At 45.4% G+C, this 15348-nt stretch overlaps 1 pseudogene; it reads left to right on the plus strand.

The window, feature by feature from the left end:
* The first annotated feature begins 11844 nt into the window (after positions 1-11844).
* LOC141094092 (E3 ubiquitin-protein ligase TRIM11-like) lies at positions 11845-14821 on the plus strand (annotated as a pseudogene).
* The last annotated feature ends 527 nt before the right edge of the window (positions 14822-15348 follow it).

The raw sequence follows: 15348 nt of genomic DNA on the forward strand, positions 1-15348 counted from the left end.
TTTTTTTTTTTTACTAATGTCATCGGTAAAACTTATACCAACTACCCATATATAATTATATACCGGAGACGCCATATACTATCACAGTCCTACACCACCAAGAACATTATTCTAAATGTCTTCACCATGCTAGCCCACCAGGAATATCAACCCCCATCATACACCATTCACCATCACCAATATTACTCTATATACTGTAGCTTCACTGCCCTAGACCACCAGGACATTACACTATAAACATCCATCACCCTGGACCACCAGGACTATTACCTGATATACCTTCACTACCCTTGTGCTCCAGAAATATCACTGTAAGAACTCCAGACCCCTGGAATATTAACCTCACTACTCTAAAACACCAGGAATATTGCCCTAAATACATTCATTACCCTAAAGCACCAGCTGCGGAGGGTGGCACATTAACTTGTACGCAAGTGGTGCCCTCCGCTCAAGGAAGACTCACCCTCACTATCCCACATAACCCCTTTTCCCTCCAAAATATCTCAAATGATAGAAGAATTTACATATGGAGGGGGGGTGAGAGTGATTTCTATAGATAACAAAGCGGTTATCTTATTTGTGGAGAACTCAAAGGACTAACTCCTCAGACACAAGGACTAGCGGGGACTTATGTGGCCTTCTACTCCTATATTAGCCAACAGGGTGCGACGTGCCAAAAAGCCACTGATTTATGGGAGTGAAGAAAAAGACTTGTCCCAGATGACTCAAAGTCTGACGCAGCGATAGCGGTATGCCGCATTACGTATGGACCACTAGGACTTGGTTCCAGCGATGATCGCAGCAATTAACGATCAGAATCCAAGCCTATGAAAAGATCCCTCAAAGCTCAGCGGACCGTGCTAGGGGCCCTATAAGGATGGGGTACAAAGCAGTCACCTATTGCCCCCTGCCCAGCATTTATTCAGACAAACGCAGCAGAATTTCTGCAAAAAAAAATCAGAAGAAACGCAGCATTTACGCTCCGGCCTATATGTGCAAGGAAAGCGGATGTGACTCCATGAGATCTGCGATCGCCGTGCGTCTGAAGACGCTGCTGAACTGTGCGATTTTGTTTTTTTTTTCCCCTGTAAGCTTCTATGTGAAACCTGAAAAACACTAATGTTAATACTGATAATATCTGATAATACGGCATCTGTCAGCACCATTAATACTGATAACATCTGATAATCCGGCACCTGTCAGCACCATTAACACTGATAACATCTGATAATCTGGCACGTGTCAGCACCATTAACACTGATAACAGCTGATAATCCGGCATCTCTCAGCACCATTAACACTGATAATAGCTGATAATCCGGCACCTGTCAGCACCATTAACACTGATAACAGCTGATAATCCGGCACGTGTCAGCACCATTAACACTGATAATAGCTGATAATCCGGCACCTGTCAGCACCATTAACACTGATAACAGCTGATAATCCGGCACGTGTCGGCACCATTAACACTGATAATAGCTGATAATCCGGCACCTGTCAGCACCATTAACACTGATAACAGCTGATAATCCGGCACGTGTCTGCACCATTAACACTGATAACAGTAGATAATCCAGGACGTGTCAGCACCATTAACACTGATAATGTCTGATAATCCGGCACGTGTCAGCACCATTAACACTGATAACAGCTGATAATCCAGGACGTGTCAGCACCATTGACACTGATAACAGTAGATAATCCAGGACGTGTCAGCACCATTAACACTGATAATGTCTGATAAACCGGCACGTGTCAGCACCATTAACACTGATAACAGCTGATAATCCGGCACCTGTCAGAACCATTAACACTGATAACAGCTGATAATCCGGCACCTGTCAGCACCATTAACACTGATAACAGCTGATAATCCGGCACGTGTCAGCACCATTAACACTGATAATAGCTGATAATCCGGCACCTGTCAGCACCATTAACACTGATAACAGCTGATAATCCGGCACGTGTCTGCACCATTAACACTGATAACAGTAGATAATCCAGGACGTGGTGTCAGCACCATTAACACTATTAACAGCTGATAATCCGGCACGTGTCTGCACCATTAACACTGATAACAGTAGATAATCCAGGACGTGTCAGCACCATTAACACTGATAATGTCTGATAATCAGGCACGTGTCAGCACCATTAACACTGATAACAGCTGATAATCCAGGACGTGTCAGCACCATTAACACTGATAATGTCTGATAATCCGGCACGTGTCAGCACCATTAACACTGATAACAGCTGATAATCCGGCACCTGTCAGAACCATTAACACTGATAACATCTGATAATCCGGCACGTGTCAGCACCATTAACACTGATAACAGCTGATAATCCGGCACCTGTCAGAACCATTAACACTGATAACAGCTGATAATCCGGCACGTGTCAGCACCATTAACACTGATAACAGCTGATAATCCGGCACCTGTCAGAACCATTAACACTGATAACAGCTGATAATCCAGGACGTGTCAGCACCATTAACACTGATAACAGCTGATAATCTGGCACGTGTCAGCACCATTAACACTGATAACAGCTGGTAATCTGACACGTGTCAGCACCATTAACACTGATAACATCTGATAATCCGGCACCTGTCAGCACCATTAACACTGATAACGGCTGATAATCTGGCACGTGTCAGCACCAGTAAAACTGATAACATCATTATGGAAGTAATGTACTACAACGTCAACATGGCAGCGCGCACGCGTTGGCCATAGGGATCATGGCGATGGGCGTCGCGTTCATCCAACCTGTTCTGTCGGAAAGGCGTTCCCCTCTATAAGATGGAGGAGGCCAATATCTGAAGGGCTGTCACAATGTCGAGGGACCATCCTTATTCTCCTTTGCACATGGAAACGTGAGAAGCAATGGGACGAAAGTGAATGGGAGAAGATACACATTAGATATTAGAAAAAAACATTCTGACAGTGAGGGTGATCAATGAGTGGAACAGGCAGCCACGAGAGAGAGGAGGTGATGACGAGTTCTCCTCCTTCGGTGGGATTGGTCACACACAGTGGCTGGACACTCATCTGTCTGAGAGGGTTTAGTGGCTCCTTATACGTATATACTACGGTCAGGAGTTCCCCCATATTCAGTACTATACACAGCCTCATATGTAGTACAGTCAGGAGTTCCCCCATATACAGTACTATACACAGCCTCCTTATATATGGTACATAGTTCCCCTATATTCGGTACTATAGAGCCTCCTTATATATAGTACAGTCAGGAGTTCCCCCATATACAGTACTATACAGAGCCTCCTTATATATAGTACAGTCAGGAGTTCCCCATATACAGTACTATACACAGCCTCCTTATATATGGTACAGAGTTCCCCCATATCCAGTACTATACACAGCCTCCTTATATAGTACAGTCAGGAGTTCCCCATATTCAGTACTATACACAGCCTCCTTATATATGGTACAGAGTTCCCCCATATTCAGTACTATACAGAGCCTCCTTATATATGGTACAGAGTTCCCCCATATTCAGTACTATACAGAGGTGGTGAGGTTTCCTTCAGTGGTTTTTCACACAGAGGCTGGACAGTCATCTGTCTGAGAGGGTTTAGTGACTCCTTATATATAGTACAGTTAGAGTTCCCCCATATACAGTACTATACACAGCCTCCTTATATATGGTACAGAGTTCCCCCCCATATTCAGTACTATACAGAGCCTCCCTATATATAGTACAGTCAGGAATTCCCCCATATACAATACTATACACAGCCTCCTTATACATGGTACAGAGTTCCCCCATATACAGCACTATACAGAGCCTCCTTATAAATAGTACAGTCAGAGTTCCTCCATATACAGTACTATAAAGAGCCTCCTTATATACAGTACAGTCAGGAGTTCCCCCATATTCAGTACTATACACCGCCTCCTTATATATGGAAGAGTTCCCCCATATTCAGTACTATACACAGCCTCCTTATATGTAGTACAGTCAGGAGTTCCCCAATATACAGTACTATACAGAGGTGGTGAGGTTTCCTTCAGTGGTTTTTCACACAGGCTGGACAGACATCTGTCTGAGAGGGTTTATTGACTATATATAGTACAGTCAGAGTTCCCCCATATACAGTACTATACACAGCCTCCTTATATATGGTACAGAGTTCCCCCATATTCAGTACTATACAGAGCCTCCTTATAAATAGTACAGTCAGGAGTTCCCCCATATACAGTACTATACACAGCCTCCTTATATATGGTACAGAGTTCCCCCATATTCATTACTATACAGAGCCTCCTTATATATAGTACAGTCAGAGTTCCCCCATATACAGTACTATGCAGAGCCTCATAGTACAGTCAGGAGTTCCCCCATATTCAGTTCTATACACAGCCTCCTTATATATGGTACAGAGTTCCCCCATATTCAGTACTATACATAGGTGGTGAGGTCTCCTTCGGTGGGATTGGTCACACAAAGAGGCTGGACAGACATCTGTCTGAGAGGCTTCAGTGGCTCCTGTGTTGCTGCTGCATTGGGTGGGGGGGGTGTTAGACACTGTGACCTTTTACCTCTCTTCCAACTGTAACGTTCTAGAACAGACAGTATTCTACAGCCAGCCAATCACAGTGCTTGCTCATCAATATATGCAAATGAGCTTCTGGGAAAAATAAACCTTTCAACGAATTTATCCTAAATATTCAGCAAAGGCGGGGCATTTTGACAACAGGGATGTGTTGTCTGTGGGCGTCAGGCACTCAGACCATCCTCATGGAGTCGGTTTCTAACCGTTTGTGCAGACACATGAACATTTGTGGCCTTCCAGAGGTCATTTTTCATGGATCTGGCGGTGCTCCTCCTGTTCCTCCTTGCACAAATGCAAAGGTAGCGGTCCTGCTGCTGGGTTGTTGTCCTCCTACGGCCCCCTCCACGTCTCCTGGTAGCGACTCCAGCCTCTGGACACCATGCCAACAGACACAGCAAACCTTCTTGCCACAGCTCGCATTGATGTGCCATCCTGGATGAGCTGCACTACCTGAGCCACTTGTCTGGGTTGTAGAGTCCGGCTCATACTACCACGAGTGTGAAAGCACAGCCAACATTCAAAAGTGACCAAAACATCAGCCAGAAGCATTGGTACTGAGATGTGGTCCCCACCTGCAGAACCACTCCTTTATTTATTTACATCATCATCCTAGTCAGCCAGGAATTTTACTCTAAATACCATAATAATAATAACTTTATTTCTATAGCGCCAACATATTCCGCATGAAAATGAATAAGAGCGACAGTAAGCGTTTTTGCAGAGTCGGAAGTAAGAAAAGGTTGAATTCTAGAGATGTTTTTGAGGTGCAGATGACAAGAGCGAGCCAGTGATCGGATGTGGGGGGTGAATGAAAGCCCAGAATCAAGTATGACCCCAAGACAGCGGGCATGTTGCTGGGGAGTAATAGTGGAACCACACACAGAAATGGCAATGTCGGGCATTGGTAGGTTAGTGGAGGGAGGAAACACAATGAGTTCAGTTTTTGACAGGTTCAGTTTCAGATAGAGGGAGTACAAATGAAATGGATATTGGTGTGCACACGGTCAATGAAGAGGCGAGGTGCTGGTGGAACGGACCGTTGTGGTCCCTGAAGTAAATAAAAAAAATTCACCGCACGCTCTAGTAGAGTATGGTAATTTGCAACCAATAGTGGAAATTTATTTGACAAAAAAAGCATAATGCCAAGCAAAATGGACATATTTGATCTAACACCCAGTCAATAGAAACACCCGATGTTTCAACCCTCCCGGGTCTTAATCATGGGGTTACTTGGATTCAAGCGGAAAAGGAACCTAGGGCAAAGAAGTCGACATGCAGATGCTTCAATGCAAGCAGACATGAGCAGTGAGCTAGAGGCAACCTTTGAAGGGCTGGAAATGAGTCTCGGTATAGTCCTGCTCAGATATAAATGTGCACGTTCACATACAGTCTGCACCAGTCATTGGTGGCCAGTGGAAGTAATGGTGTCCTGAGACTGTCGGATCATCCGAGGCATGCTTGCACCCAGCTCCCCGGGTGTTTTCTAGTAATGCAGGTGTGATGTCAGGAGAAGAAGCGTATAATTGGGTGTCATCAGCATAGAGATGGTACTGGAAACCAAATCTACTGATTGTTTTACCAATAGGGGCAGTATACAAGGAGAAGAGGAGGGGGCCTAGAACCGATCCTTGAGGAACCCCAACAGTAAGGGGAAGGTGAGAGGAGGAGGAACCGGCAAAAGATACAGTAAAGGAGCGGTCAGAGGGATAGGAAGAGAACCAGGAGAGAACGGTGTCCTTGATGCCGATGGAACGGAGCATAGTGAGGAGGAGCTGATGATCCACAGTGTTGAATGCTGCAGAGAGATCCAAGAGAATTAGCATGGAGTAATGACCATTAGATTTAGCTGTTAGTAGATCATTAGAGACTTTAGTGAGGGCAGTTTCAGTAGAGTGTAAAGAGCGGAAACCTGGATTGGAAAGGGTTGAGAAGAGTGTGTCCTGAGAGATAGAGGATAAGACGGGAGTGGACCAAGCGTTCCAGGAGTTTAGAGATGAAGGGAACATTAGAGACAGGTCTATAGTTAGGGCACAGTTTTGGTAGAGGGATGGCTTTTTAAGTAGTGGATGTATGATGGCGTGTTCAAAAGAGGAGGGAAAGATACTGGAAGAAAGAGAGAGAGGTTGAATATTTTTGTTAGGTGAGTGGTGACAGTAGGGGAAAGGGACTGGAGGAGATGTGACGGAAATGGGTCACTGATGCAAGTGGTAGTGCGAGAAGATGCAAGGAGCCTGATCACTTCTTCTGTGACTGTTACAAAGTCAGAGAGTGAGCTAGATGCAGTGGGGGAGGGAGAACAGTGCATGGTATGAGGGGACTAGGAGAAAATTTCCTGTCGGATATGGTAAATTTTTTCTTTGAAGTAATTGGCCAGATCGTCAGCTCGGAGCTCCGTGGTTGGGGCCTGCACTCTTGGGCTGAGTAGGGAATGCAAAGTGTCAAAGAGACGTTTAGGGTTATTGGATAGTGAGGTGATGACGGTGTTGAAATAAGGTTACTTGGAGAGGTGAGGGGCAGAGATATGTTTTAAGCATAAACTTATAATGGATGAAATCTTCAGGCAGATTGGATTTTCTCCACAGATGTTCGGCACACCTGGAGCACCGCTGTAGTAAACGTGTTTGCAGTGCGTGCCAGGGTTGTCGCCGTCTGTGTCCAGTTGTTCTATGTATAGGAGGTGCAGCTTCATCCAGAGCACTTTGCATGGTTTCATTATAATGCTTCAGTGTAGTCAGGACATTAGACGAAGGATATTGGGGCCAATGATGACTGCAAGTTCTTCATAAGTTTCCAGGTGCTAATGTCCTGTGTTATGGATGAGTCACCGAAGGAGGAAAAAACAAAAATAATAGCTAAGTCCAGAAAACCAGAGAGGATGTCAGCTATCGGATTGCAGACCCCTGAACCTATCCACAACAACTAGCAGTAGCCGTGGGGGGTTCCTACGGTGCCCTAGACCCCTCGATCACAGCCGGAGAACTAAATTAGCCTAAAGACAGAAAGGGGAAATCTAAACTGCCCCAGAGCAGACCCCAAAGCAATAGGCAGCCCCCAACATATAATGACTGTGAAGCAAGATGAAAAAACACTAAAACAGATAGAAAGATAGGTTGAGCAAATGATGGGGCCCAAGCTAACTGAATAGGACAGGATAGGAAAGCTGCTATCTGCAATCCGCAAAAACCCTATCCAAAAATGAACCAACAGACTGATAGGAAAAACAGGCCCTGAAGTCGCTAGGCTTCAAAAGACTATATCAGCACTCAGGTATATTCTGAAGACAGAGCCAGAGATCAACAGATCAGACACAAAAATGGAATTCAGCTCACCCCCGGCCGGGGATGGCTGAACTCCAAAAAACAAGGCAAACAAAACCAGAACTAAAGGGTACAAAAGGCAGAGCAAAACTTAGCTTTGAGAAGCAGAAATCAGACTGGTCTCCAAGAATCCAGCAGGAAAATCACCGGCAAGGCAGCAGGGCGTCGGTTGCCTTATATCCAGTCATCAGTTCCTGTGACCCAGTCATCATCTACCTGCTCAGCTGTTTGGTAATCAGCCTCACTACCTTCCTTCGCCAGAAGAGGGAGTTCATCAGACCTCACTGGTGAAGGGAAAAATGAACTCACAACAGTCCTGTATGTTTCTATAAGTATGGAAAGTGGGGGTGACCTGAGCAGGATGGCAGTTACTGACAGAGAATGAAAGAAGGTTGTGGTCAGAGAGTGAGAGAGAGGAACTGGTAAAATCATACACTGAGCAAAGCCAGGAGAAGACCAAGTCGAGGGAGTTTCTGTCTTCATGCGTAGGAGAGTTAGTAAGCTGCGAAAGACAGGAGGTTAGAGATAAAAGGTGAGTAGCAGATGGGGAGAGGGGGAAAAACAAAGGGGATGTTAGTCTCCCATGATGAGGGTGGGGATGTCGCAGGAGAGAAAATGTGGAAACCAGGTGACAAAGTGATCCAAAAACCGAAGGGAGGGGCCCGGAGGACCATACACAACTGAAATTCGCATGGAGAAGGGCATGTAGTGTCTGACAGCGTGGACCTCAAAAGAAGGTAAGATAAGTGAGGGTACTTGGGGGATAACCTGAAAGGTACATTTGTTGATAGGAGCAAACCAACGCCTCCACCTGCCCTGTTGTCCGATCGTGGGGTATGGGAGAAGTGTAGTCCACGATATGAAAGAGCAGCAGCAGCGGTGGTGTCTGACTGCTGGATCCAGGTTTCAGTAAGAGCCAGAAGGTTAAGAGAACCAGAAAAGAATAAGTAATGGATGAAGGAGAGTTTATTACACACTGAGCGAGAATTCCAAAGGGTGCAGGTAAAAGAGACAGAAGGCATGCAGGGAATTTTAATGGGATTTGAGGGGTTTCTCAGTGTAGTAGTTAAGGGGTTCATCTTACTATAACATGAGAGGGTCGGGGTTGGGGGAGATATCTCCTGCGACTAGGAGAAGAAGGATAGAAAGAGTGAGCAGATGGTTAAGTGATTTGTGAGAGCGTCTCTTGTGTTGGATGGTGGGACTGAATGGGTCTGTGCAGTTTAGCAGTGTGAAAAGAGCGTGAGTGCTGCACATAGGAGAGGATAGGACAGAGGGGCTGATAAAGATGGAGTGTGAAGAGTTAGTGCAAGGAAGGTGGATGTGAGTGAATGCAGCAACCATGATCACCACTCAAGACCTTAAGGACCATTACCCGATATACCTTCATTACCCTAGATCTCCAGGAACACTACCTAATGTACCTCATCTCCCTAGTCAACCAGGAATATTACTCTAAATACCATCACCACCCAAGACCTTAAGGACCATTACCCTTGTGAGGCAGTGACCCCTCTTACAGCTACGGGGCGCTGTATGTGTTCCTCAGGATATGCATGGAGGTGTAACTGTTGGTGAGACAGTGACTGATGTTATTGTAAATGGCCGGTATGTGTCGCGGAGGAGGTCCTCTGCGCTGTAAGCCAGTAGTGTTGTTCTGGGACTTGTAGTTCCACAAGTGTTTGTTTACTTATAAAGGGAGCTTACAGGGTTAGTCAGAGAGCTGGGTGGGACTGGCTAGCCACACATACACTACTCACTTATGGGGGTGGTTACAGCTACATAATGTGACCAGGGTTTGGGTCACATGGTCAGTGTGTAAGGTCTGGATGGTCTGTGTTTTGGAAGGTCCTGGGAGTAGGATTGGATTCCTGAAAAGCACATGGTGAGGCCATGAACCTGAAGGCCTGTGCATTGGAAGGTCCTTGGAGTGGACTTCCTGAAGAGCACATGGAGAGGCCGTATGTGCTGAGTCTGTGACGGCACTGCGTTGGGGAAGCTACCGTCCTTCTGAGGGTCTGGATTGTGCCCTGGTCACAAGGACGGTGATCCCAGTAAGGTGCCTTCCTCAGGAGGGAGGCCTAACGAGGAGTCAGTATGTGGAGCAGGAGCTCCTGTAAGGTAACTCCAGATTAGGGGGTTATGGGCAGACAAGTATCTGCTATTGGAACAGACTGTTAGTGCCTATGATGTTCCATGGACATTAATGAACTGTTCGGCGTGCGATCGCCCACAGTAACTGGACAAAGAAGTCCGGCGTGTTTAGGGGCTGCGAGTTAAGCGGTGTACTAGGAAGTGCTATGGACTATGTGTGTGATGTGCAACATGGCAGTTTATGCTGAGTTTAATAAACTCGAATAGACTGTTTTGTGGAGAAAACATGCCCATGTGCCTTCATCCCGCTGCTAAGCAAGTGTCCCCCAACACATGCAGATAGCGCTGTCTTACACCAGATATACCTTAATTACCCTAGATCTCCAGGAATACTACCCAACGTACCTCCTCACAATAGTCAACCAGCAATATTAGGACTCATACTCACATGGGAGAAACTCGGACGAGTCTGGCACGTCAATACCCGGCATTGCCACCGGCACTCGGATCGGAGCGTTCAGCTGTATAGAAATACATGCAGCTAAACGCTCCGATCCGAGTGCCTGCGGCAGTGCCGGGTATTGACGTGTGAGACTCGTTCGAGTTTCTCGCATGTGAGTATGAGCCCTTACTCTATATACCATCACCACCCAAGACCTTAAGGACCATTACCCGATATATCTTCATTACTCTGGATCTCCAGGAATACTACCCAATGTACCTCATCACCCTAGTCAACGAGGAATATTACTCTATATATCACCACCCAAGACCTTAAGGGCTGTTACCCGATATGCCTTCATTATCTGAGATCTCTAGGAATACTACCCAACATACCTCCTCAGACTAGTCAACCAGGAATATTACTCTATATACCATCACCAAGACCTTAAGGACCAATACCCGATTTACCTTCATTATTCTAGATCTCCAGGAATCCTACACAACATACCTCATCACCGTAGTCAACCAGGAATATTACTCTATATATCATCACCACCCAAGAGCTTAAGGACTATTACCCGATATACGCAGCAGCAATGATGTCACACTGGGTCTGCCAACCAGAAGAGGCACCAGGGACTCCGATGGGTAGAAGGTAGTTTGCTCATGTTTGGTGGTTTTGGACCATTAACGTGGCCGTTGAACAATTGACTTGCACATCTCTTGATAATTTTTTTTAAGTGAAATCTTTACAGCTTTTGGGGTCTTTTTGGACACAATTGTCAGCATTTCTGTTGGGGAAATATGGACTTTATGTCCTCCTTTCAACCCCTCTTGGAAAAGCCCCAACTCTTTCAGCAACATCACTGGCCCAACCGGTGTGCCCACTTTGAGGCAGGATTTACTTACACAATCCCCGTCCACAATTCTATTTGGGATGTCACAAATTTGTCTAGATTGTGCTTCAAAATTCAGGACAGATCCAATAAATTCGGGACAGAGAGTGAAGGGATTCCAGGTGTCCCCTCTTCTGTTCTCTGTCCTTGGATTTTATGATGCCAACACATCTTCGGTTTAATTTTTTAGGTTTTCCATATTGCCTCACACTTTTATGTAATATAGGATTCTTAAGAACCCTGAGGCACTTTGGCGTTGGCTGAGATCAGGAGCATCTAGCTCACATTGGCCATGTAGGGGGCCAAGATTTGCCCCAAAAAAATGCAAACCTCAGCCAGAGTCTCCTGATGAAGGCTGTGTTCTCAAGTTTCTGCCATGTTGATATTTTTTTCTGTAATTGCAGATAAAATAAATCATTTCAACATGATTTCCCAAAACTGCAGCAAAAGCAATTGTGGCAAAAAAAAAAGTCGCACAATGCAACAATAATGTGTGAATGCAGCCTGAAGACCACATTCAAACGTTGCTTTCCCGATGCATTTTGTCCTGTGTTTTTGTAAAAAAAAAAAAAGTGGTAAAATTGCATTTTTTTTCCTCAGATTTGGAAAATCGTGGCAAAAAAATGAGTAGGTAAGGCATTGTTGTATTTAGGAGGTTGAGGGCTTAAAGGAGGACGTTGGGCACCTTTGTAGGGTTTGGTGTTGTGAAACATTGAATACTAGAAGGCATTTTTCTTTGGCCCATAACCTTCTTTTTCTTTTTTTTCTTTTTTACAGACATGGTCTTTTCTTTTTGGAATCTTGAAGTCCGTTAGTTTAACCCACGGATCACACCAAAGGGTTAAACTATTTGCAGCAGTCACCATTTCTGCTTCACTTTCCCACTTCCTTATTGCAGTGATGGCGCTGGTGAAGCTGAGACAAGAGCTGGAATGTTGTATCTGCAGAGATATTTTCTGTGACCCTGTGACCATTCCTTGTGGACATAGCTTCTGCAAAGACTGTATCTCTAAGACATGGGACATACAGATGAAGGAGAGTGGTACCTGGGAAGGCGAGTATACCTGCCCTGAATGACGGACACTGTATAAGGAGAGACCTGAGCTAAAAACATCTGAAGCTCTCTCTAATCTCCTCTCGCACTTCCAGTCCTTGACCCTGGTCGAAACCAAAACTTGCACCTATTGTCTTGACCTGCCAACAACTGCTGTTAAATTCTGTGTTTTATGTGAAGCTTCTCTGTGTACAGATCATCTAAATGTCCACAACTGGTCACCAGAACACGTCCTATTAGACCATGTCCCTTCACTGGAAGAAAGGAAATGTTCTGTCCACAAGAAGAACCTGGAGTATTACTGTTCTACAGAGGATGTCTGTCTCTGTGTCACTTGCTGCCTCTCCGGCACACACAATGAACATCAAGTCAAGTCAATAGAAGAAGCTCATCAGAGTAAGAAGATGGATTTACTAACATACGCGGAGATACTTCACCTACAGACCGACCAGATGGAAAGCAAATGTCAATCACTAAAGGAACTTCGGGGAAGTTCTCGAAAGAGAGCCGCCACCAATTCCAAAATGGTCACGTCCATCTTTAGAGACGCGAGAAGAAAGTTGAAAGAACTGGAGAGGAAAGTTCTGGTGGATATTTCCAGGAAGAAAAGAGAAGTGTTGGCTTCAGTCTCTCATCAAATTGACCAGCTAGAGACAATTCAGAAAGAGCTGTCACAGAATATGCATCGAATCAAGGAGCTCTGTAAAATTACGGATCCGCTCTCCTTCTTACAGGAATCTAGCAAAGACAACTTCTGTACTAGGAAGTGGGCCGACAAGGAGGACGTGAACATCTATGATCAGGATGAAGGTCTGATCTCGGCCACAATTCACTCAGGACTGTCCAATATCATAAATGAGGCAAAGAGAGCTTTTTCTGGCTCTAACTTGAGAGACCTGGAGCTCAATGTACACACGGCCAATAATTACATCAATGTTTCCGGAGATCTTGAAACTGCAGCTTGGTCACCAGTGGACCAGAGCCGCCCAGATACAAGGGAGAGATTTGACAGTTTTCAGGTTATGTACTCTGGAGCCTTCTCTTCAGGACGGCACTACTGGGAGGTAGAGACCAGCGAATCGGGGTACTGGGGTATAGGGCTGTGTTACCCCAGCATAGACAGAAAAGGCACTGGCTCATATATCGGAGGAAGAGACAACTCCTGGGGCATCAGCAGATACTCCGATTGGGATCAGTATTATTCCGTAAAACATGACGGAGTAGAAGACATCTTATCTCTGGTGCCTTCATGTCTCGTGATAGGGTTGTACCTGGATTATGAGGCTGGACAATTGTCTTTTTATGAGCTTGGTGACCCCATCAGACATTTACACACCTACAAGGCCGCTTTCACCGAACCCCTCCATATTGTTCTTAGGTTATGGAACAGTTGGGTGAAAATCTGTAAGTAATTTTGGAGCCCAACCTCTTTAATTCCCCAAGTGGTGGCATTGTAGATTTGCTACCAGGTCTTCCACAAATAACGCCCTATCGTTCTTCAGATCATTTATATTCGGGTTCCTTCTACGAACAAAGCGTTACCCGGAGGGGTTAGACCAGTGCCAGATTGGGATGCTATGGGCCCACCGGGGGATCCTCCTGTTCTCCTGTGGGTTAGACATATCCATATCATAGAGCTTTTGTTCTGCTCTGGTAGTCCACATGCACCCTATAGCTCTCCAGCAGCATACTCTGACACGAGTAGTCGTCCTGTAACAGCAGAGGGGCCACCGATGTACCCCGAGCTCTGTGAATATACAACCTCCAGACTCGTCTCTCTGTATACTCCTATATTCTGCTTGATTCTTGCTTTAAAGTAATCACAAAAAAATGGCGTCTCAATAGCAAAAATAAATTGGGGTGAAGAGTATAAATCTGTCAGCAGCAAAATGTGTGGTGATGAAGCACATAAGTCTGGTAGGGAGAGATCTAAAAGCGGACCTCCATCGGCTCCCACAAAGTCTTAAAGGGGTTCTCCTAAAATGCATTATTTGTTTTCATACCCCCTGTAGCCCAATAACCTCTCTGTTGTAATGTATCCGTGCCTTCAGATAATCGCTAATTCTGTGTGAACCCTTCTAATCCTCCTGTCCCCCAATTCTGTACACGTTTCAGATACATTCCCCCTACAAGTCCTCTCCTAGCGCTTTGTCTCCCATAGCAACCAATCACAGAGCAGCTTTCATTTTACAAGAGCTGTTTTAAAAATGAAAGCTGAGCTCTGATTGGTTCCTGTTGTAAAATGAAAGCTACTGGTTGTGGTGGGCAGCAGGGATGTATGCTCTGTCAGCCAGTGTAGTTGGAGGCCCCGGTGGCCCCGTCCATCCTGCGCAACTGTACAAAACTAATTATTTTCATGAAAAAGTGGTAAAACTTTAAGAAAATATGTAATTTTTTTAGCGCATCAATGTGCAGAATAAAGATTAAAAAAAATAATAATTGTAGAATTATTATTTTTTTGATAGCCCCGTCACGGCGGCAGTCACGCAGTATCCAGAGCTGAAGTGAATAGATATGTGATGAGGCTGGAGGTGCACTGGGTGTGTCAGTTCCTGAACTGGGTCTTCCAAGTGCATTGACACGCCCCCGATGCACCTCCAGCCGCATTTACAGCAGATTTCTCATGACTGGCACATTACATGGATACTGCTGTATTGGATGACAAGGGCCTACATCCATAAACATGCTGCGCCTTGTAGTACCACCTTAAGGACTGTGCCGATTTTTTATCTGCTGCTTCTACAAAGCTTTGTGGATGGAAACGGCGCTTTGGCCCAATAACCAGATGGTCTAGGCTTGATATTGAGCCATCTCTACTGACACCACTCCAAAATATTAAGTGCAAGTTACATGGACATCAGTGACCCAATCTAATACCATCGTACCGTTCTATACAAACTACAGGTCCTTGACAGTCAATGGCGAACTTCCCCACCATCACGGCCAACTCCCAGC

Source organism: Dendrobates tinctorius, unplaced genomic scaffold, assembly GCF_039654945.1.
Source record: "Dendrobates tinctorius isolate UK_male_01 unplaced genomic scaffold, ASM3965494v1 ptg000063l, whole genome shotgun sequence".
NCBI classification, from domain to species: Eukaryota; Metazoa; Chordata; class Amphibia; order Anura; family Dendrobatidae; genus Dendrobates; species Dendrobates tinctorius.